The following is a 23,443-nucleotide window of genomic DNA, read 5'->3' on the forward strand; positions in this document are numbered from 1 at the left end:
GATTTAACTCTGGATAAATCAACTCCTGCCTCCTTTTTACTGCCGGATTTCCCAAGCCTGAGAAACCTAGCCAGCAAGTGCAACGTTTAAATCAGGTCTCCATTTTCACTGTGGGAGACTATTTAAGTATGTTAATGAAGTGTTCCACCTATCGAGGGTGGGACACAAGTTTGGTAAGCTCCCTGCCACCTTAAAGATGGCAATTAAACGTCACACTCAATTTTGGTTGTGATTGCATTACTCATTTTAATTTTTAAATTAATGTTTTTCTTTTGGATTATTGTTCAATTTTTTAATGATTCTGATAAATCTCCTCTGTTCCGTTCCAAGTCCTTAGCATACTTCCTAAAGTGTGGTAGACAGAATTGGAAACAATACTCAAGTTGAAGCCTATTCAGTGATTTATGAAAGTTTAGAAGTTCTACCTTCTTACAAATGGGTTAAGTAATAATCTTGTTTTAAGCGGTGAATTTCCACTTTGAATCAGTTTCCTGCTAATCCACCAGTACCCATCACCCACACCAACCGCCCTCCCCCCACCTCCCCCCCCACCTCCCCCCAGCCGAAATGGGACCATTTCCTGTCAGGCTGGTCAAATCAATGGGAAATTCACAGTAGGGGATTTTCACAGTAACTTCATTGCAGTGTGAATGTAAGCCTACTTGTGACTCAATGTTAACAAAACGAAGGAAATTGTCATCGACTTCAGGAAGCATAAAGAAGAACATGCCCCTGTCTACATCAATGGGGATGAAGTAGAAAGGGTTGAGAGCTTCAAGTTTTTAGGTGTCCAGATCGCCAACAACCTTCCTGGGACCCCATGCCGACATTATAGTTAAGAAAGCTCACCAACACGTTTACTTTCTCAGAAGACTAAGAAAATTTGGCATGTCAGCTACAACTCTCACCAACTTTTACAGATGCACCATAGAAAGCATTCTTTCTGGTTGTATCACAGCTTGGTATGGCCCCTGCTCTGCCCAAGACCGCAAGGAACTACAAAAGATCGTGAATGTAGCCCAATCCATCACACAAACCAGCCTCCTATCCATTGACTCTGTCTACACTTCCCGCTGCCTCGGCAAAGCAGCCAGCATAATTAAGGACCCCACACACCCTGGACATTCTCACTTTCACCTTCTTCCTTCGGGAAAAAGATACAAAAGTCTGAGGTCACGTACCAACTGACTCAAGAACGGCTTCTTCCCTGCTGCTGTCAGACTTTTGAATGGACTTACATTGCATTAAGTTGATCTTTCTCTACACCCTAGCTATAACTGTAACACTACATCCTACACTCTCATTTCCTTCTCGATGAACGGTATGTTTTGTTGGTATAGCGCGCAAGAAACAATACTTTTCACTGTATGCTAATGCATGTGACAATAATAAATCAAATCAAATCAAAAAAATAAACTTTAACTTTTACTTTAAATTCATTCAGATTATAATGAGGCCTGCAGTTCTTTAAATTACAATCAAAACTTAACCATTGAAAACTGTGCTTGAGTTAAAATCAGGATCAAAGTCATGTGTTGCTAAATGCAATAGGTATCTGGTACCTTCCTATGCCATGTCTCGAATATAAATGATCAACTTTGGTGGTACAATTATGTTAATCCTTCTTTCTACCGTTAACAAAGACAAATATCCAAAAACTACAACTATAGCAGAATGACAGGCACCTTACATAGCTCTGCCATTTCCCATTCTTCTTCACATCATAAGATATCGAGATTTTTTATCAAATGAAAAGCTGAATAAACTATGCCAAGAATCAAACCCACAGCCTTCTAACCTCAGGGCCATGCTGAATCAACAGAATTTTTTTAAAAAGAGGGTAACTTATGAATACACATGATTCAATACATAGAATATGTGGCACTATTAAATTTTACTGGAATAAATTACACAGTGCATGAGTTTTTTTGATTTGTTCTGTGGTTGTTGCCATGACAATAATAAGAAGGACTGTTTTCACATTCATTTAGGTCTTGTGTGCTTAACACACTCATTGGCAGCACTGTGGTTGCTAAGGGAACATTTGTTTACCTTGGGATTTATTGTACAACATGGATAATTTTTTCACTTTAAGAATTCAGCATTTTCAGCACAGAAGGAAGATGTTAAAATCAAGCGATGGTGGAGTTAAACAGAACTGGTCCTGCTTTCAAATTGAAAAAATAATCCATTTTAAGTGGAATGTTCATGTAAGGCATAACAATCTTTGTTTAAGCTAACCCCACCCCCCCCCCCCCTCCCCCTTCTTCCCACCAAAGCATTTCCTCTGGCAAGGGAATTCAAAACACCAAGGGGGTCTAATCTTAAAATTACAACTCTACCAATTAGGAGTGAAATCAGGAAGCTTTTTTTTCAATACAATGGTTAGGGGAACTTGAATTCACTTCCTTAAAAGGCTGTGAATTCTGGGGCATTTGAAATTTTCAAAATTAAGATCTTTTAATTTACTAATTTAAGTTTAAATAGATAGCTGAAAAGTGAGTAAATTGAGTCGAGGTGCAGTCATGTTCTAACTGTACAGGCAAACAGCGTCAAGGGAATGTTTCACTCCTATTCCTATATTCACCGCAACACACCCAGCTGATCACTTACAGATTCCCAGCAGCAGTGAATGCCTCAACTGTTAGGAGTGTAAGAAATGTGTTCTCCAACAGTTCAATGGTTTTAAGCAATAAGTAGCTGAATCATTTAGACCAGGAAAATGTCAGAATCAATCTCTATTCTCTGCTGAATTAGTTGATCTCATTTCGGCAATGGTATTACAAAGTTACAAAGTATTTACAAGAACCAGCTCTATAACAGGTGTTTATGCGCCTCATGAGCCTTCATCCTCCTTCATCTAATCCCTACTGTTGTTTTCAGTGTCCCAACGTTATGGAAGAGAAAATGGAGTAGGATTTCTGGTCTTGTTTATCATACTTAAACTCTGGCGAGGACTGCACACATTTGGACATTAGGCAAGGACAGGAATGGAATTAAGCTGTACCAGGTATCAAAATTGGTGTTGAGTAATTATGTAGCAAATAGGCTGCCTCTAGTAACTTAAGATGTGTACAAAACAAAGTATTTAATTATTTAAATTGCTTACGGTAACTGTATTCAGAATAACCTGTCAGGCATTTGAATCAAATGGATACTCATTCTGTGAAACTATTTGTGGCATCATTAATTATGGCAGTAAAATTGAACTAAATAAGCTCAAATGCAGTCCTTTTTATACCATTTGAAATCATGCTGAAATAGTCCCAAGCTATGCAATTATCAAGTGTGGCTTCAGCATGGAATGAAGACTGCTGTAAACATGTTTCTTTGGTGAGACTTTTAAGGCCCCACTGGGGCTGGGAATGGTGATGAATGGACACAGAATTATACACTGATGGCATGTGTGCCATTCTTCAGCTTCATCCTGCCCCGTGATTATTTTCCTGGAGGCACAATGGGGGTGCTGTGCAACAGAAGAGAGGCTGTTGCCCACACTTTGTGGGCTTCTAACATCCATTTGAGACTGGTGCCAGGGTTCAGAGCCTGCAGAAAAAATCTTGTTCCTTGTCTTAATTAACTTCTGTTCCTTCCAACTGTATCTTGCATGCTTTCTGAAGTTGGCATTGACAATAGCAGAGGAAGTCATATTCTGACGGACTCCAAGCTGAGACTGCAATTCACAGTATGTGTGCTATATTTTGAGATACTTTCATAGATTATTGTTTCTGAACCAGAATGAGTCTTCTGCAAATGGTACTGAGTTTGGTTCAACAATACTGTCTCAAGTACACTGGCACTACTGAAAGAGGATTTCCTGACTGAGAACTAGTGCCAATCTCCAGTTGACTTAGGAAAGAACAAAATAAATAGGAGTAGGAGAAAGACATTTCTCCAGCTAATGCGATGGTTAGGAATACCATCAGCATCTAGGAACTGCAGCAGTTCAAGGAGAAGGTCCACAGTTACTCTCAGAGCAACTAGCATTGTTCAATGAATACAACTTTCCAGTATACAACCCCAGAAAGTAATTTGCAAAAAGGTTTGGTGCCAATGAACTAGCACTGAGGAAAGGAAAAAGGTTGTCAGATGATAAATACTGTTATGTCTTCAGTGACTCGACATTCTGAATAATATGGGGGATATGGCACAATTCCTTACCCAAAACCAAATTGGGAAGTTACACGATTGCCTTTAGGTGCAAGCATTTCATACAACGATCGTAAACATTTATTTATTGTGAATGGCTAGTGTTTATTGCACAGTATTTATAGACTTTGGCAGATACTGATACAGACTTGCTGACCCAGTAATGGAACCACTTAACCTGTTTTGAAGCAATGTAATTCCCCAGCAAGTCAAAAATGTGTCACATAACAAAAATCCAGCTGGGACACCTGGCCTCCACAGAATATATAATCTAAATTTGCCTGATAAACTTGTCTTTTTTTTATTTGTATCTGTATGGTTGTCAAAATAGAATGGGATTAATTGCTCACAGTTTTTCATGGGTGGTAGATGTATATACCAGCAATATGTAAAATGGCATAAGACGTTCCACAGCTCTTTCAATCACACATTTATGTTGTCACATTCTAAGCATAACAGCCCGATGGTGCGCCAAACTGCCACTGAACTATCTTCACTTATCAAGTGCAGCTTAATTCTTGTCTCCAAAGTCAAAATAAGGATAAGGACAATATATTGGTCTTATTGCTCTTAAAGCACTAGCACAGGAATAGACATCCTATGTGACTTTTAGTAAGTCTCAGGTGACTGCACTGTTGGATTCACTGAATAAAGTGTGTAGGAGCAGGTGAAGATAGCAAGGAAGGCAAAGGAAAGAACGAATCAGAGAGCCAGCTCAAGCCCTAGCTCTACCGAAGAGGAGATACAAATATTTTTCAGCGACCCAGTTTTTAAAAGAATGAGTGAATCACCAATTAATGCATGATTTAAATTGTCTTTAAGGATGCTTCCAAAGCATGTCAAATTGCATGATGTTGTCCAGCACACACGTGCTGTTCTCACACATGATATTAACAATCTGCAGTTAGCCCTAGAGCATGTGGTCACTTCAATATTTGTGCTGCTGAATGAACCCTGACTGCTCTCCCTCAATTTTGCTAATCCCTGAAAGGAATGCCGATGTTCTGAGCTGTAGCAGCCTTGCTACAACAGGCAGTGTTGTCTGAGGTTTGCAGGCCCACTTGCAGCAGCCTTAAAAAGTCAAAGAGTCTAAGCCAGCTTCCATGCTGAAGACTTTATGTTGTTCAAAGATTATCAACTCTGACAGAGGGTAATGATTTCTCTACAGGAATGTTCCCTTCTGTTTGCTCTCTCCCAGCTGCAGCTTTGTTTACTACTTCCTCCTCCTCCTCAAAGTGGGAGGCAATCAGAAAGAGCACAGAATAAACTACAGCTCCAGAAGCTTCTACGCTTCAGAACCAACAAGACGCGCTTTCAAGTCCTTTAATTTCAGAAAACACAGATGCTAGTGCAAGAAAAATGTTTCCAAAAGAGCTATCAGCTTGCACATGATCATCCCTTTAAAAAGTATTTCAAATGGCTGCCCCGATCATTGCACTGCCTGTGGTTAGTGGGCAGGAGCACTAAGTTGTGCTAGTCATAATGATGTCACTTGACACCAGTTTCAATTTATTCATTTGGTTCTTGCCTGTTTCAAACCGGAGTTCGGGCCTTCAGGATAAATGTCTCCACCCCTGAAAATCTGATTAGCTGTAAACGTATATGTGAGCAAGTCAAACAGCCATTTTGTCCTCTGCCTGTTGCAGCTCTATGTCAGAGTGCGAATGGGGCAAAGAGTCACAAATTATCCTAATTCTGTCTCAGATCACAAATATTTTGCCAGAGATGCTATTAAACTTCCAAACCTGTACTTGCGATGAAAAGGTGTAGAACCTAGCTCTTTACCAGACTTCCTCTGCATCTTTAACAGCTTCAGTTTCACTATACAAAAGCTTTGAAAGGGTATACGAAGGAGGAAAACAATTAATCAGGGTTCCTGCTGGAACATGTTACTGGTAGTAATTAACTGCGTGCAAGACTCATTCATGGAATCAGTTTTAATAGTCTCAATGCATTTCGTAACGTATGTCAGTGTGATGGGGATGAGTAAAGGAATTAAATACTAAAAATTCTAAAACCTTCCAGAAAGCAATTACTTTCATAGCACTCCCTGTAGACCAGGAGGAACAAAGAAACCTTCAGCCTCTCTTCTGTCAATTGCGGCCTCTCTCAAGCCACTGCTTTGATTGGCAACAACCCCCAACCCCCATTCTGAAGTGAACCCCACCAACATAGCTGATCAATTCCCTAATCTCAACTAAATGAGGCCTGTCCTAAGATTGCATTTACTAAGGGCTGTCACCAAGGTTGTCTGGCTGAAGCTTTGTTTGTTCTCCCAACAGATTGCTAGGTAGCCTTTCAAACTGGCCAGATTTTTATTTTTATTTTTATACTTTTCCAATTCAATCAAATCAAGTCCAATTCAGAGTCTCAACAAGTTGAGACATTTCCGATCCAAGCTGACAAGACAGGGTATGCAACCCTTTACCCTGTCTTGGGCCTGATCTACATGAGCCAAGCTGATTGGAGTAGGCAGACGTCTCCGCCCCCCCCCCAAGGCTTGATCTCATTTGCATCTTAGCCAAAAGGCCGAGATGCCGCTTTTAAAAATTGCTGCATATGAAAATGAAGCTTAAATGCAACCCAATGGCCACCACCAAGTGCAGCATCACCAGACCACACTTGATCTTAGCCAAAAGGCCAGATTTTGTTTTTGTACTTTTCCAATTCAATCGAATCAAATCCAATTCAGAGTCTCAACAAGTTGAGACATTTCCGATCCAGGCTGACAAGACAGGGCAAGCGATCAAATTACCCTGTCCTGGGCCTGATCGACATGAGCCAAGCTGATTGGAGGAGGGGGAGGTTTCCTCCTCCAAGGCTTGAGCTCATTTGCATCTTAGCCAAAAGGTCGAGATGCCACTTTTAAAAATTGCTTCATATGAAACATATGAAGCTTCAATGTAACCTAATGACCTCAACCAAGTGCAGCATCCAATCCATACTACACTTGATCTTAGCCAAAAGGCCGAGAAACTGATAAGAACAGATACTACACTTGATCTTAGCCAAAAGGCCGAGATACTGGATGGAAAGCAGAACAACCAAAACATAATAAGGTCCTGCTGTTAAATTTAGCAGCATCTCCTCATTCCTGCACCCTCCAAGTCATCGTGAGGTTATCATGTTGTTACAATAGTGAGTGCTCTTCTGGAGAGTCAAGGTTTATTTATGAAAATGAAGCTTAAATGCAACCCAATAGTGAGTGCTCTTCTGGAGAGTCAAGGTTTATTTATGAAAATGAAGCTTAAATGCAACCCAATGGCCACCACCAAGTGCAGCATCACCAGACCACACTTGATCTTGGGCAAATCTGATTTATTGTTGATGCAATGCTGAATAAGTTTTCTTTTGCACCTACTCAGATATCTAGATGCATACAGCTCCAACAACAGTCAAGAAACTTGACACCATCCAGAACAAAGCAGTTCACTTGATTGACATCCCATCCACCACTCTAAACATTCACAATCCAGGCACGTGGTGGCTGCAATATATGCACCATATACAAGATGCACTGGAACAACTCAACAAGACTTTTTCAACAGCATCTGCCAAAGATGTGACCTTTACCACCTAGAAAAGTATGGGCAGCAGGCACAAGAGAACAGCACCACCTCCAAAATCACCTCCAAGTCATACAGCAGCCTGACATGGGTAAATGTACTGGTTCCTTCATCACTGTTGGATCAAAATTCTGGAACTTCCAACCTAACAGCACTATTGGAGTACTTTCACCACATGGACTGCAGTGGTTCAAGAAGACACATCACTACCACCTTCTCCAAGGCAATTATGGATGGTAATATATGCTGGCCTTGCAGCAACACCCACATCCTATGCATGAACAAAACAAAACTCTTGCTATACATGACCTAAAAATATTGATGGATATTATGGTAAATGCCTCATTTTCAACTAATCTACTTATATATAGAAAAGCATGGACGCATGCCCTTTTACTGAAAATAAGTTGAAAAATCCTTGGTATCTACCCAATTCAATGTTTTATTCAAATACCATGAGACTTTAATAAATGTTTTTAAAAGTTCTGTTATTTTGAAGAAGTGAAGATTTACTGATATTTGGGCAAATCTGATTGATTAAAATGGGACAGTTTTATTGACCCTTTTGTTCTGTTGGACCTCTTATTCTGTCCTTCTTGAATCTTTAAAATTTCTAACAACTTTAGCATGGTTCATACTAGACCAACATACACAAACATGTTAATCAGGAGTATTGCAAAAAGGAAAATTTTGTGTGGAGCATTGTCAGAATAAACAGGAAGCATAATGCTAAATAATTATCTGGAAACCAGGGAAGTCATTAAGAAAGAGCTAACCATAAATAGTAACTGTGTGGGCTGAAAGGTCACTTTCCATTGTACTCAGTTGTTTTCTGCAGCTCAGTAATGGGGCTGGTAGTGCTGATAACTACATGCAGTCCACCCAAGATTCTAAAACGTAGGCTTCTGTGCCTGAATACACATTATGAAAAGGGCTTTCGATCAAACACGTACGAGGGCACTATTAAATTCATTCCAAAGGACCATCCACTGATGTTTCCTTCAGTTAAGGCTGGTAATTACTTACAAAAACAAAAAAAATGTTCCTGGTATATTTTTGGAAATAATAATTAGTTATTTGTCTTCCCTCACTTAAGGAAACATAATGGATGAGCCTGAGCCAATGCACTCACGATCGAAGGATGGATTGAAAAAATATTTTGAGACTTTTGATACAACAGGCAGCTTCAACAGTATAGAGAAATGTGGGGACTCTACCTCCAGGCAAATCAAGCTATCTTTCCAAAGAGTTAACTGATAGCTTTGTTACCTCCATTTGCAAATGAGAAAATTACAAAAATAAGTTTTCTCCGTCCATTTTTTCTCTCAGTAATTTTCTACTCTCCGATTATCGAAAGAGGACTTTGGCCACAGAATTGGGTTCTGTACCTCTACTGATGCAAGAGTGCTACAGACACTTTGAACTCTTAAAAATAATTGTCTGGGATGCATCTGGCCACTTCTGGCTCAGACTGTATTTTTTGTCCTATTTGACAGAGTGCTAGTTTGGATCGTGCATATGCCAGAAGCTTCCAGAGTTGGTGGATTGTGACATCAAAAGCCTCCAATGCTGATTTAATGGACAATCTGACTTTCACTACACAGGTTCAGTTTACACCCTCTCATAATCATTGCAGGAAGCAACACTAGGCATACCTAAAAATGAGGTGCCAGCCTGGTGAAGCTGCAGTACAAGAATACTTGCAAGCTAAACAGCGAAAGCAGCATGCAATAGACAGAGCTAAACAAACCCTCAACGAACAGATCAGATGTAAGGTCTGCCACATGCTCCATTTGTGAATATTGATGTACAATTAAACAACTAACTGGAGGAGGAGGCTCCATATATATCTCCATCCTCAATGATGGAGGAGCGCAGCACTTCTGTGCAAAAGACAAAACTAGAGCACTTGCAACAATTTTCATGAAGAAGTGCCGAGTGGATGATCCATCTCAGCCTCCTTCAGATGTTGCAGTGTCATAGATGCCAATCTTCAGTCAATTTGATTCACTCCACGTGATATCATGAAATGGCTGAAGGCACTGAATACTGAAAAGTCTATGGGCCCTGACAACATTCCATTAACAGTACTGATTACTTGTGCTCCAGAACTTGCCATGCCCCTCACCAAGCTGTTCCAGTACAGCTACAACATTGACGTTTACCCGGCAATGTGGAAAATTACCCAGGTATGTCCTGTCCACAAAAGCAGGACAATTCCAATCCGGCTAGTTAATGCCCCATCAATCTCCTTTCAATCATCAGTGAAGTGATGGAATAGGTCATGCAAAGTACTATCATACGGCACTTATTTAGCAATAACCTAGTAAATGATGTTCGGTTCCACCAGCCTTGGCTCAAATGTGGGCAAAAGAGCTGAACTTTAGAGGTGAGGTGAGAGTGACTGCCCTTGACATCAAGGCAGCATTCGACCAAGTATGGAATGAAGGAGCCCTAGCAATACTGGAGTCAGTGGGAATCAAGAGGAAAATTCTCCACTGGTAGTTGTTTGGAGATCAGTCATTTCAGTCTAAGGACATCCATGTGGGAGATCCTCAGGGTAGTGTGCTAGGCCCAACCATCTTCAGTTGTTTCATCAATGACATTCCCTCCATCATAGTGTCAGAAGTGGGAATGTTCGCTGATAATTGCACAATGTTTAACATGATTCACGACTCCTCAATAACTGAAGCAGTAACTGTGCCCATATCGAGCAATACCCGAACAATTTTCAGTCTTGGGCAGATAAAAGTTAAAGTTTATTTTATAATTTATTTATTAGTCACAAGTAAGGCTTACATTAACACTGCAATGAAGTTACTGTGAAATTCCCCTAGTCGCCACAGTGTGGCGCTTGTTCAGGTCAACTCACTGGCCAGCACGTCTTTCAAATGTGGGAGGAAACTGGAGCATGCGGAGGAAACCCACGCAGACATGGGGAGAATGTGCAAACTCCACACAGACAGTGACCCAAGCCGGGAATCGGACCTGGGACCCTGGCGCTGTGAAGCAGTAGAGCTAGCCACTGTGCTAGTATTATTCACACCACGTAAGTGACAGGCAATGACCATCTCCAACAAGAAATAATCTAACCATCTGCCCTTGACATTCAATGGGATTATCATTGATGAATCCCCACTATCAACATCATGGGGGTTACCAGTGATCAGAAAATGAACTGGACTAGTCATATAAATACTGTAGCGATAAGAGCAGGTCAGAAGTTGGGAATTCTGTGGAGAGAAACTCACCCCCTGACTCCTCAAATTCTTTCCACTGTTGACAAGGCACAAGTCAGGAGTGTTATGAAATATTGTCCACTTGCCTTGACAAGTGTAGCTTCAGCAGCACTCAAGAAGCACAACATCATCCAGGACAAAGAAGCCTGCTTGATGGGTACCTTTTCCACCATCTTCAACATCCATTTGCTCCACCAGTGCGTACCATTTATAAGATGCACTGCAACAACTCACCAAGGCTCCTTTGACAGCACCTTCCAAACCCACAACATCTTCGCCAAAAAGGATAAGAGCAGCACATGGATATGGAAACACCACTACTTGCAAGTTCCCCTCCAATCCACACAACTGACTTGGAACTATATCACATTCTTTCACTGTTGCTGGGTCAAATCCTGAAAGTCCATCTCTAACAGCACTGTGGATGTACCTACACCACATAGACTGCAGCTGTTTAAGAAGGTAGCTCACCACCAACTTCTCAAGGGCAATTAAGGATCGCAATAAAAATCTTGACCTATCCAGCGTGGATTTAAAAAAACTCACACCTTCCCCCGCCAGTAGTATTACCTAAAGGACTAGCCATCCAACTTCCAGGTAAAATGCTTTTAGCTTATTGTTGCTACTACAGAGTTAGTGGAAGCAATGTATTATGTTATAGGAAGAGCTTTGCTAACTTGTTAGTGTGTGAGATCTCATCCCCTCCCTAATCCAAGGCAATTAGGTCAATATAGCACTGATGCCACCTTCTCCAACTGTCTCAGCATAGACCAGGGACTGAACTTGCAACTTGTCTGATCTATATGACTTGGCGCTTTGGTAACATATTATAGGAACTCAGTTTAAACTTAAATGGGCCATTCAATAAGTTATATAAAGGTCTAACTTCCTCCAGTTGAAGCTAATTCCTCTGTAACCCGGCATTTGGAAAAGTAATTTTAAATTAAAAGTGCGGAACTGAAGGATGATGTTGAAATGAAGAGACACATCCTATTTGCACCTCTCTCTTATTTCACCTTCATTCTGCAGTCAGACATTGATAAATTATATTCCAAAGGAAACGCACAAATGGAATCTTTGCATATTTTCACTGCTACATAAAAACGCAGTCTTTATTGCTACTCGCTCAACAACTATTTCAGTTGATCATAAGACATACGTACATATTCCTAGGAGCAGGAGTAGGCCACTTGGCCCTTCAAGTCTGCTCCATTCAATAAGATCATGGGTGATCAGCTTGTAACTTCAACCCCACATTCCTGCCTACTGATTAACCTTTCACACCCTTGTTAATCAAGAATCTATCTCATTCTAGGCTATTCATGATGGCCTGCCCTCTCAAGCTTGAGGTGTGGTGATCCTCAGGTTAAATCACCACCAGTCAGCTCTCCCCCTCAAAAGGGACAGCAGCCTATGGCCCTCAGGGACTATGGCAACTTTACTTACCCTTCAGAATCTTAAAGGCTTCGATCAAGTCGCCTCATACTCTTCTAAATTCTAGTGAATATAAACCTAACTTCTTCAATCTTTCCTCATATGATAACCCGCCCATTTCTGGAATTGGTCCAATAAACTTTCTCTGAACAGTTTCTAACACTTTTGCGTCTTTTCTTAAATAAGGAAACCAATACTGTACACAATATTCCAGATGTAGTCTCATCAATGCCCTGAACAATTCAAGCATAACCTCCCTACTTTCCCCTCACAATAAACAATAACATGCTATTAGCATTCCCAATTAAGTGCTGTACCCGTGTACTAGTCTTTTTAAAGCATGAGGACACCCAGATCCCTCTGCACCTCAGGAATCCGCAATTTGTCATCATTTAGATAATAAGGTTCTTTGGTATTCTTCCTGCTTCACATTTTCCCACATTGTACTCTATTTGCTAGATTTTTACCCACTCACTTAACCTATTTGTGCCCTTGCGTGCTCTTCGCAATTTATATTCCTAACTGTCTTTGTTTCGTCAGCAAATTTATCAACCATACCTTCAGTCCCTTCGTCCAAGTCATTTATATAAATTATAAAATGTTGAGGCCCCAGTACTGATCCCTGTGGCACACCACTTGTCATATCCTACCAACTAGAAAAAGGCCCATTTATGCCAACACTCCGTTTTCTGTTAGTAATCAATCTTCAATCCATGCCAATATGTTACCCCTTTACCATGAGCTTTTATTTTACTCAATAACTTTTAATGTGGCACCTTATCAAATACCTTCTGGAAATCTATGCACAATACATCCACTGGTTCCCCTTTATCCATAGTACATGTGACTCCTTCAAAGAGCTCCAATAAATTGGTTAAACATGATTTTCCTTTCATAAAACCATGTTGACTCTGTCTGGTTGCCTCAAATTTTTCCAAGTGCCTTGTAACATCTTTATTTTTCCTATGACAGATGATATGCTAACTGGTCGAAAGTGTCCTGCTTTCTGTCTCCCTCCCTTTTTGAATAAAGGTAGTACATATACTATTTTCCAATCTAATGGAACCTTTTCCGAATCTAGGGAATTTTGGAAAATTAAAACAAATGCGTTACTTATCTCATTATCCATTTCTTAGGGTGAAGTCCATCTGGACCAGAGGATTTGTCAGCCCGCAGATGCAACAATTTGCTCAATACCATTTCCCCGGTGACTGTAATTTTCCTGAGTTTCTCCTTCCCTTCCACTTCCTGATTTACAGCTATTTCTGGGATATTACTGGTGTCCTCTATAGTAAAGCCAGACGAAAATTACCTGTTTAATTCATCTGCCTTGACCCTACTTTCCATTACCAATTCCCAGCTTTCTATTTGACCAATACTCACTTTGTTAACTCTTTCATCGTTTAAATATCAATGGAAACTTTTACTATCCACCTTTATATTACTGGCTAAATTTTTCTCATACTCTAATTTTTCTTTCCTTGTCAGTCTTTTTATATTCTTTCCAACCTTCTGACCTGCCAGTCATATATGCACAAATATATGCTTTTTCTTTAAGTGTAATACTGTTAGCCAGACCCAATGAGTTTTTTTTAGCATTCTCTGTTGTTTCAGATTCCAGCATCCACAATATTTTGCTTCTTTAAGAATCTAGTTACTTGATTACAAATGTGACACTCAAGCAGATAAACACACAAGCTGGTCATTTTCTGGCCTTGTGAGCCATCCGTAAACATTCAAGTGGCTACAAGACTAGATGCCTTGTGCCATCCCATGGTCATGTTGCACCACAAGCCAACTACTCAACCCACATCCGACAAAGCAAGAGAGGGACTGCTGACCAGAAGTCAGAGATCAGTGGGCAAAGAGATTGAGTGTTTTAAATGTGGCAAGTTTGCCCAAGGCAAATCAATGTGGTCTTCCAGCGTATTGGGTTAGTCTGGGACAGGTAGCTATTGACGTCACTGACTAATTTGTACAAGATCTAGGCCTCCACACACTTGAAGAAAGTCAAGGGGCTGTGGCAATTCGAGATTGGACACCTTAATGGTTTGGCTCCAAACTCCACTGAATGGAGAAAACAGTTGCAAAGAGCATGTCACAATTCCAGGGGTGTGACAGTCCAGGAAAGGATGCACAGTACAAAGAAAGAAGTAAGGGAAAAAGAACAGCATTTAAGCCACAGCCAAAGTCTCGGAAAAAAGTAGAGAGAAAACTCACCACTCATCCTGCAAAATGAATTTTAAAGAACAGTTGAAACCTATTATGAAAATGTAACTGCTTCATACCAAAGTATTTGCAACGATACCAACGATACAAGTCCAGTGATTTATTTCTCTATCTTAAGACATTACTGGATAGGATTTTCACTGCAGGCTTTGTGACTCCAACATCAGGGTCAGATAGTGACCAGGATCCTGCAATGTGTGGGGAACATTCAAGATTAATGAACTATGGCTGCTCTGAACTCTGTGACCTGACAAAAAAGATCTGAGCAAATGATATTGGCAGCATAGTTCCCCTAGATGGTTACCTCTTAATTGTTTAGTTATTTCAAGGTCTTACAATCATACTTCAGTGTTAAAATTGCCTCTGTCAGTGCTGTTGATGATTCAAGGAAGATTCTAAATCCGAAAACAACCAAACTATTTAAATAAGTGATCTGGCTGAGGCAACTACTGCTGCTATGAGGCAACAACAACCTAACTATTAGTCGTAGGTTGGGAGATTATCCAAGTTTACAACATGATACGACATTATGTCAAGATGCTTAGTGCTGTTAGGAGACTGTAAAATCTACTGTTTCACAAAATCAATAGATCATAGATGAATATCTGTTCAACTGCTGCAAAGTTTGCATACTTTTCAAGTTGATGTGGTCCTTTCCACAGGTTGTTTTGCAATAAAAAATAAAGCTCATTAAGTAAGATTAAAAGCATAGCCAATTTCACAACTGAAAAAGTGGCCAAAGCAAGTTATTTTCTGTGTAAACTAGCCCATTGATTTTAACTATTGCAGGAACTGAGCAGTCATCTTGTACCTAGTGTTTTTTTTCACAAAGGGCATTTTAAATGAATATTGACAGACTTTCATAAGCTCGGGATCTTCAGTTTCTCCAAAGTAGGAAAAGAAAATAAGCAAGTTAGTCAACCATTGTGTAGTCTTTTTGATTTGATTTATTATTGTCATATGTATTAGCATGCAGTGAAAAGTATTGTTTCTTGCGCGCTATACAGAGAGAGCATACCGTTCATAGAGAAGGAAATGAGAGGGTACAGAATGTAGTGTTACAGTCATGGCTAGGGTGTCGAGAAAGATCAACTTAATGCAAGGTAGGGTCCATTCAAAAGCCTAATGACAGCAGGGAAGAAGCTGTTTTGAGTCAGTTGGTACATGAGGTCAGATTTTTGCATCTTTTTCCCGAAGGAAGAAGGTAAAAGAGAGAATGTCCGGTGTGCGTGGGGTCTTTAATTATGCTGGCTGCTTTGCCGAGGCAGCGGGAAGTGTAGACAGAGTCAATGGATGGGAGGCTGGTTTGCATGATGGATTGGGCTATATTCACAATCTTTTGTAGTTTCCTGCGGTCTTGGGCAGAGCAGGAGCCATACCAAGCTGTGATACAACCAGAAAGAATGCTTTCTATGGTGCATATGTAAAAGTTGGTGAGAGTAGTAGCTGACATGCCAAATTTCCTTAGTCTTCTGAGAAAGTAGACGCATTGGTGGGCTTTCTTAACAATCGTACTGGCATGGGGGAACCATGACAGGTTGTTGGTGACCTGGGCAGCTGAAAACCTGAAGCTCTCAACCCTTTCTACTTTGTCCTAAACATCTCCTAGCTCTCAGCCCTAGAGAACTGGCCTACTCCATTAGTCACCAAGAAGTAAGGTGCCATTTGGGAAAGGGGATATTTTTAAAGTATATTTTTCTCTAAATCAGTTCCTTGTGTCATACACCCAACTTTAATACCACACATTAGGAGATTTCCTGACTTCTCCTCTGTGACTAACAATAGGCAGTGCATGTGAACAACTCAGTAAACTTTATGCCCAATTTTGTTTTGGTCAGTAGACAGTTCTAGCTGAAACTGGCACTCAATGTTGAATAGCTTAAGAATTAACCCATGTAGGCTGCTCCCTAATATCCTATGTGACAGAGCCAACTGTATGCTTTTCCCACTAATATCACTGACAAACTGATGTAACGATTGACAGGTGTCTGCCTATAAACAGAACTACTCTGATTACAGAAGACACAAGTGGGTATACTAAAGGAAAATGAAGAAAAAAAGTTTTAATGTGCTTCCAATTCTTTTGTTTCTGAAGAGATTAGTTTGTAGAATGAGCATCTTTACATTTGGCAATGAAGATTTTTTAAAAATAGTCTGACTATGAGTATCAGTTTACATTGAAGTTGAGAAAAGAAAAGAGTACTTAACAAGTACTTAACATCTCTTTGGATGGATAGATCCATTTCACTCCTCCATGGAGGACTGGACACAATGGGGGGAATTTTCCCATCTCACCCACCATGGGAATCGTAGTGGGCGTGGGGGGCTGGGGATGGGAATCGTAGCGGGCGTGGTGGGCTGGGGTTGGGGGTGGGGGGCGGGACGGTGGACCATGTAAAGTTCCGTTGACCTAGGGTGGAATTTTCCAGTTTTGGGGAAGCGCAGCTGGAAAATCCTGCCCAAGATGTAAAATGCCTTGGGTATCACTTCCAAGTGAAAGAAAAAGGGAAGGAGGCAAAGTGCAAGGCAATTTTCCTGAGTGTGCATGGAACCCAAACTTATAGTCTGATTCACAGTCTCACAGCCCCAAGCATGCCCAACACCAAATCATTCAGTGAGTCCATGGAATTGTTGAAATCACATTTTCAGCTTAAACCATCAGTCATATTCCACAGACTATGCTTCATGAAATCGATGTCTAGTCCTTTGTTTTAGAGACATTGAGGGAGAGATTATTGGGTAACCACTCCCCTGAATTTTGTAGGTATAAGGAGGCTGAGTGTTGTTTTGTCATAGGAGAGGCCCGAAATGTTAACTCTGTTTTCCTCCACAGATGTTGCCAGACTTCCTGAATTTATCCAGTACTTTCTGTTTTTATTTCACACCTCACTTCACATGTCCTTGCTTCATGGGCATATCACCTTAATCATACCGATAGGAAAAAAACTTAGGCGAATGGAAACCAGCAGAATGTGACAACTCTGCGCATGGGCAACAGTCAACAAAATGTCTCGTGGGCGCCACTCAGAATCCTAATGGGCCACATGTGCCCCCCCCTCCCCTGCGGACTACAGGTTGTCCACCACTATATTAACAAATACACAACCACTCAATGATGCAGCACAATGGAACACCAAACTCATATGACTCAAAACCACTGATGTAGGCATGTCAAAATGGAAAGCTATTAAATATTTATTTTGAAATTATTTAATTGTCAAAGCCTAGACATGGAAAGAGAGTCTGGATGCAATCATTTATTTCTTAAGAAATTTCATCTACAGTGTGAATTCATCCGTGTTGTAAAAACAATAGAAGGAAGGGTCCAGAAATTTTACTAACCATAAAAGTATTTTAAGAGAACTCTGTCTTCCATTGTATCAATGAGATTTTTGCCATTGTGCTATAGAGTCATAGAGTCATAGAGGTTTACAGCATGGAAACAGGCCCTTCGGCCCAACTTGTCCATGCCGCCTTTATTTTTTTTAAAACCCCAAAGCTAATCCCAATTGCCCGCATTTGGCCCATATCCCTCTATACCCATCGTACCCATGTAGCTATCTAAATGCTTTTTAAAAGATAAAATTGTACCCGCCTCTACTACTACCTCTGGTAGCTTGTTCCAGACACTCACCACACTCTGTGTGAAAAAATTTCCCCTCTGAACACTTTTGTATCTTTCCCCTCTCACCTTAAACCTATGCCCTCTAGTTTTAGACTCCCCTACCTTTGGGAAAAGATATTGACTATCTACCTTGTCTCTGCCCCTCATTATGTTATAGACCTCTATAAGGTCACCCCTCAGCCTCCTAGCAGGATGTGCTATTGAATTTCAAGACTGTTATGACTGGTCCCCAGGTGAGATCCCCTAAATTTGTCATCCTGGACCAGATCCCCCAACTTGTTAAATTCTGAATAGGGTACCCCCAAATTGTTATGCCCCTGGGTGAGGAGGGATGAACTATCTCCTTTTGTTTATTCAACTCCCTAGATTGGTCACAATAAGATCCCTTCCCTTCCAGATACTTTTTCCCAGTTCCAATGTATTAATTTTTTGAAAGGAGCCAACTTAACCAACATTTCTTGAATTAAGGAAAAAAGTGAGTTTATTAGCTACTAAACACGAGGAATATAATAAACACATGCACATATACTCACACAGATTAGAAACCAACCTAACCCGCACATTTTGTATATTCCTGGAAGCCAAAAATTTACAAACCAGTCTAGGATATAACTTACAGGATATAATTCCTGCTTAGCTGATAATCAGCTTCCATTATCTCCACAGGAGATGGCAGCTCACGTTTGCATGGCTTCTTCCTTTCAAATGTCTCTCTCTGAACAGGGTGTGATTCTCTCTCTCATCCACACCAAAGCAATTCAGTCAGTGGCCAAATTTAATTCTCAGAATGTACATCCTCAGCCATCTTTGACTTGTTTGTCCATTTTTTTAAAACATGTGTTTTATTTAAAAGTTCAATATGCCCATACATCATTTGGGGCTTTTCTCCATCACCATGACTAGACTCTTTACTATGTCCAAGTAGAAATGTGCAACTAGGAGAATTTGGCAAAAACAAATTACCCCAAACTACAAGAACTACTAATTGCACCTGGTCACAATTTACTATTTCCTTTGTAATCATGTTCCTACTCTTTACCCTCACACAATCAGTAATGGAACTAATTTATTTACAGCAATACCTTTAAGTCATAATTAAGTCATGGTGATGGAGAAAAGCCCCAAATGATGTATGGGCATATTGAACTTTTAAATAAAACACATGTTTTAAAAAAATGGACAAACAAGTCAAAGATGGCTGAGGATGTACATTCTGAGAATTAAATTTGGCCACTGACTGAATTGCTTTGGTGTGGATGAGAGAGAGAATGGACAGTTAAAGTGAATAGCAACATTCCATTAATTAGAAAATAAGTTATTAAAGCAATAAGGATAAACAAAAGGATAAATTGGCTTTTCAAAGCAAGGCACATATCCATCTGGTCTGACCTATCAGTTTTAAAATGGCAAAATATTTTGTGGTTAAAACGGTTGTTCAAAATAATGATTTTCGTTAGTATATTTGTATAATTTAGCAAAACGTGTATTTTCAACATCATAGTAAAGAAATCTTTCTTTCATGCTTAGGTTCAAAAGAATTTCCTAACCACACAGTTGTCAGTCAGATGTTCATATGCCGAATAGAGCTGGATTTTGTACCTGGCCAACAACTGTTGATCAAATCACCACACTGCCTATGCATATTAAACAAGCTTTTACCTGTTAGGACAAATATACCATAAATGATTGGCATGCTCAGCAGTAAACCACATTCTTTCATTCCTGCGTACATTCCTGGAGAGTTATTGAAAATCAGAGAAATTGGAGTAAAGTAACTAGCCCTTATCTAGCCTCCTTCCCAGTTGTTCATTTTCATAAAGCATTATCAGAGGATATTTCTGAGAATGGAATGTTTTTTTTATTATTCATTTTTCTATAGAAAATGCATTGTTGCACCCAATATTACATCCTGTGACAAAATTAGTTTTGATAGTTATTAAAATAGCCATGCCTGTAATGTGTACCGCAATGTGTTTTCAATGCTGTCCTTTCTTTTCTGGGACCTACAAGTTGAGCTCAGACTGCTGAGAGGAAAGCATCGAACAGTCCACCTTTTCTCAATGGCCCCACTCTCACCTTTAAGTAAGAATGTTGTAGGTTCAAAACTGATAACAAAAAATAGTACTGAGGAACTACAGTATTATTTCATCTTCTAGGAGATATATTAAATCAAGACCCAATCTCCCTTCTTAGGTGGACAAATAATAATCCACGGCACCATTTAAAAAATAGTGGAATTCCTCTGGCCTACAGGAACATTTATTCCTCAAACAACACCACTAAAATACATTAAATGATCACACCTTACTTCTATTTTGGTTCTTAAGTAGTCATACATTAGAGCCCCCATAAAATTTGAAACAGGTTGGGGAAGGGCAGGCAGATGGAAAGCAGCCCAGGTGCTGAATTTTGCCTTGCCTTTTTATTAGCTGGTGGAGGAGAACAGATTTTCACTCCATCTGACGAAGGGGCAGCACTCCGAAAGCTTATGGTATTTGCTACCAAATAAACCTGTTGTACTTTAACCTGGTGTTGTGAGACTTCTTACGGAGGGGATAAAATCCAGCCCATAGAATAGCATAGCAGAAAGCCATTGACCCATTGGGGTGATGGGTGCTTGAAACTCACAGCCTGAAAAAGTGGCAGATTCAGAAATCCCGATCATATTAAAAAGCACTTGGATATGCATTTGACGTGTCGTAGCCAACAGGGCTATGAAATAAGAACAGAACGTTGAAATTAGGCTGGATAGCTCTTTGTAGGCCAGCATGGACTGATAAATCAAATGACCTCCATCTGTGGCTTAAATATTTCTATGTTTCTATATATTCTTTCATCCCTGGAATCATTCTTTTAATCTATTTTGTGCTATCCTCGAAAACTTCATGTCCCTCCTAAAATTGTTCATAGAATCATAGAATCCCTACAGCGCAGAAAAAGGCCATTGGCCCATCAAGTCTGCATCAACAACAATCCCACCCAAGCTCTATCCTTGTAACCCCATACATTTAGCCTGCTAATCCCCCTGACATAGAGGGGCAATTTAGCATAACCAATCAACCTAACATCTTTGGACTCTGGGAGGAAACCAGAGCACCTGGAGGAAACCCATGGAGACATAGGGAGAACATACAAACGCCACACAGACAGTCGCCCGAAGCCGGAATTGAACCCCGGTCCCTGGAGCTGTGAGGCAGCAGTGTTAACCACTGTGCCACCCTTCTCCCTAAAGCAGAGAATGCTAAGAGAATGTTTAATATAAGTGTTTAAACTCATAAAGGGTTAGATAGAGTAAATGAAGAAAACTGCTTCCATTGGCTTTAATTTTAAGATTAAAGCACAGCTTTAATTTCATTGGCCAATGGAGTACAGGTAACATATGAACTTGAAACAGTGCTTTGCCCAATATGGTGACTGAAACAGAGTTAATAATTTTCAAAAGGGAATTGTATCGATTTTGAAGGATGAAAATTTGTGGGATATGGGGAAAAGTGGATTGAACAACTGGATTGTTCTTCAAAACAGCCAACACAGACTTGATCGTTGATGACTTCCTTCTATGCAGTACTATTTGATGGGCTGGATTTTATGTTCCCCTGCCAGTGGGTTTGGAGGCAAAGGGATTTGTAAAATCCATGGTGTGGACAGTCTGTTTGCCCACCCGCAGCATCTCAAACTGTATGGAAGGTGGTGGAGCCATCAGCCATCCTGGCCTCCCTTAGCCTAATTGAGGCCAATTAAGAACCTTATCCAGCTCTGCCACTATTGCACACAATACTCCAGCTGGGGCCCAACTAGAGTTTTTTTTTTACATGGTTAACATAATTTCCTGGTTTTTGCATTGCCTTTATTTATAAAGCCACAAATCACATATTTTTATTGACTGTTTTGTCAATCTGTCCTCCTTCTTCAAAGATCTGCGCACAAACACCCCCATCTCTTTGTTCTTGCACTTCCTTTAAATGTTTTGCTTTAGCTAATTGTATTATCTTTCCTCATTCTTCCCATCGAACTATGTCATCTCACGTTTCGCTGCATCAAGTTTCATCTGCCATGTGTCCAGCCATTCACCAACCTGTCCATGTCCTCTCAAAGTTTATTTACCATCTTCCTCACTGTTTATAGCATTTCCAAGTTTCATGTCATCTGGAAATTTTGAAATTGTATCTTGTACCGCCAAGAGATTCAAAATATGAAATAAAACCAGAAAATAATGCTGGAAATACTCAGCAGATCAGGCTGCATCTGTAAGTTCATCTAGCGGGTGCCACAAGGTCTAAAATCTGCTGGCATAATATCACATTACAATTCTCTCAATGGTGGCTGAATGATAGTTTGTTTTCCTGCTGGTAGGAGGTACAAACGCCATTTACATTCATTTCTATCTCATGAATGCTCATCAAAACAGCTGCCCACCTGCATCCCACTATGCCATTCAATCTTGCATTATGCTAGTGGACTTTTACATCAAACTCAATTGCTAATGAGTGGTGTGCACAAGGCAGTACCCAGTTCACCAGAGACTTCAGGATGAGTGCAACAACTCGCTGCCATTGTGCTGCGCTGCTCCTGATGTGCTGTTCACCACTGTGCCAGGGCAGACCGATTCCAGCCTCCATCTCCATGCCAAGCTGGTCTTCATGGACAGCACCATGCTACTGGACCCATGAACCTCATGGGTCCAGTTATTAAAGCAATACCGTGCCTGGGGTTCAGGACCGAGTGGAGGGAGGTTGGACCCCGACAAGGCTGCATGAAAAGCTCACAAACAAGGAGTCAAAGGGATACCACATTATTTAGTGGAAGGGGATGTACAAAGACTCCAGTTTTGGGTCGATGTCCAAGTGGGGCATGGGTGCCTCACAGATGATGGGCTTGGGAGGGGAGAGTGGTTAAATCAAGGAACAGACATCTTCTTGAGGCTGCTAGCCTTTTCCTTCTGGGTTGCTGACATCCTGTGTGCTCTGGTGATAACACGTGGGCTGGAGAGAGTGATGCGAGTGCGCTAGACTTAAACTATGGCACCAGGATCTTCAAAGCCACCAGCTGACGGTGGCGGGTGGACAAATTAGCTGCCGGTCTGCCAGGTGACTCCAAGGAAATGCACTTGTACATAATTGATGAGGTTCCGAGTGCAGAATCTGGCGCAGGATCCCGCCATTCTGTTCAGCAGGGCAGGCTTCGTCAGAGTTGTGCACCAC

At 40.6% G+C, this 23,443-nt stretch overlaps 1 non-coding gene across 1 annotated transcript; it reads right to left on the reverse strand.

Annotated features, from left to right (window-relative positions):
• Positions 1–6,994: 6,994 nt before the first annotated feature.
• LOC144508774 (U2 spliceosomal RNA) lies at positions 6,995–7,177 on the reverse strand. The gene has a single exon (XR_013500338.1). It is a non-coding gene; the product is annotated as a U2 spliceosomal RNA (small nuclear RNA).
• Between the last annotated feature and the right edge of the window lie 16,266 nt (positions 7,178–23,443).

Source organism: Mustelus asterias, chromosome 20 (genome assembly GCF_964213995.1).
Source record: "Mustelus asterias chromosome 20, sMusAst1.hap1.1, whole genome shotgun sequence".
Classification (NCBI taxonomy): Eukaryota; Metazoa; Chordata; class Chondrichthyes; order Carcharhiniformes; family Triakidae; genus Mustelus; species Mustelus asterias.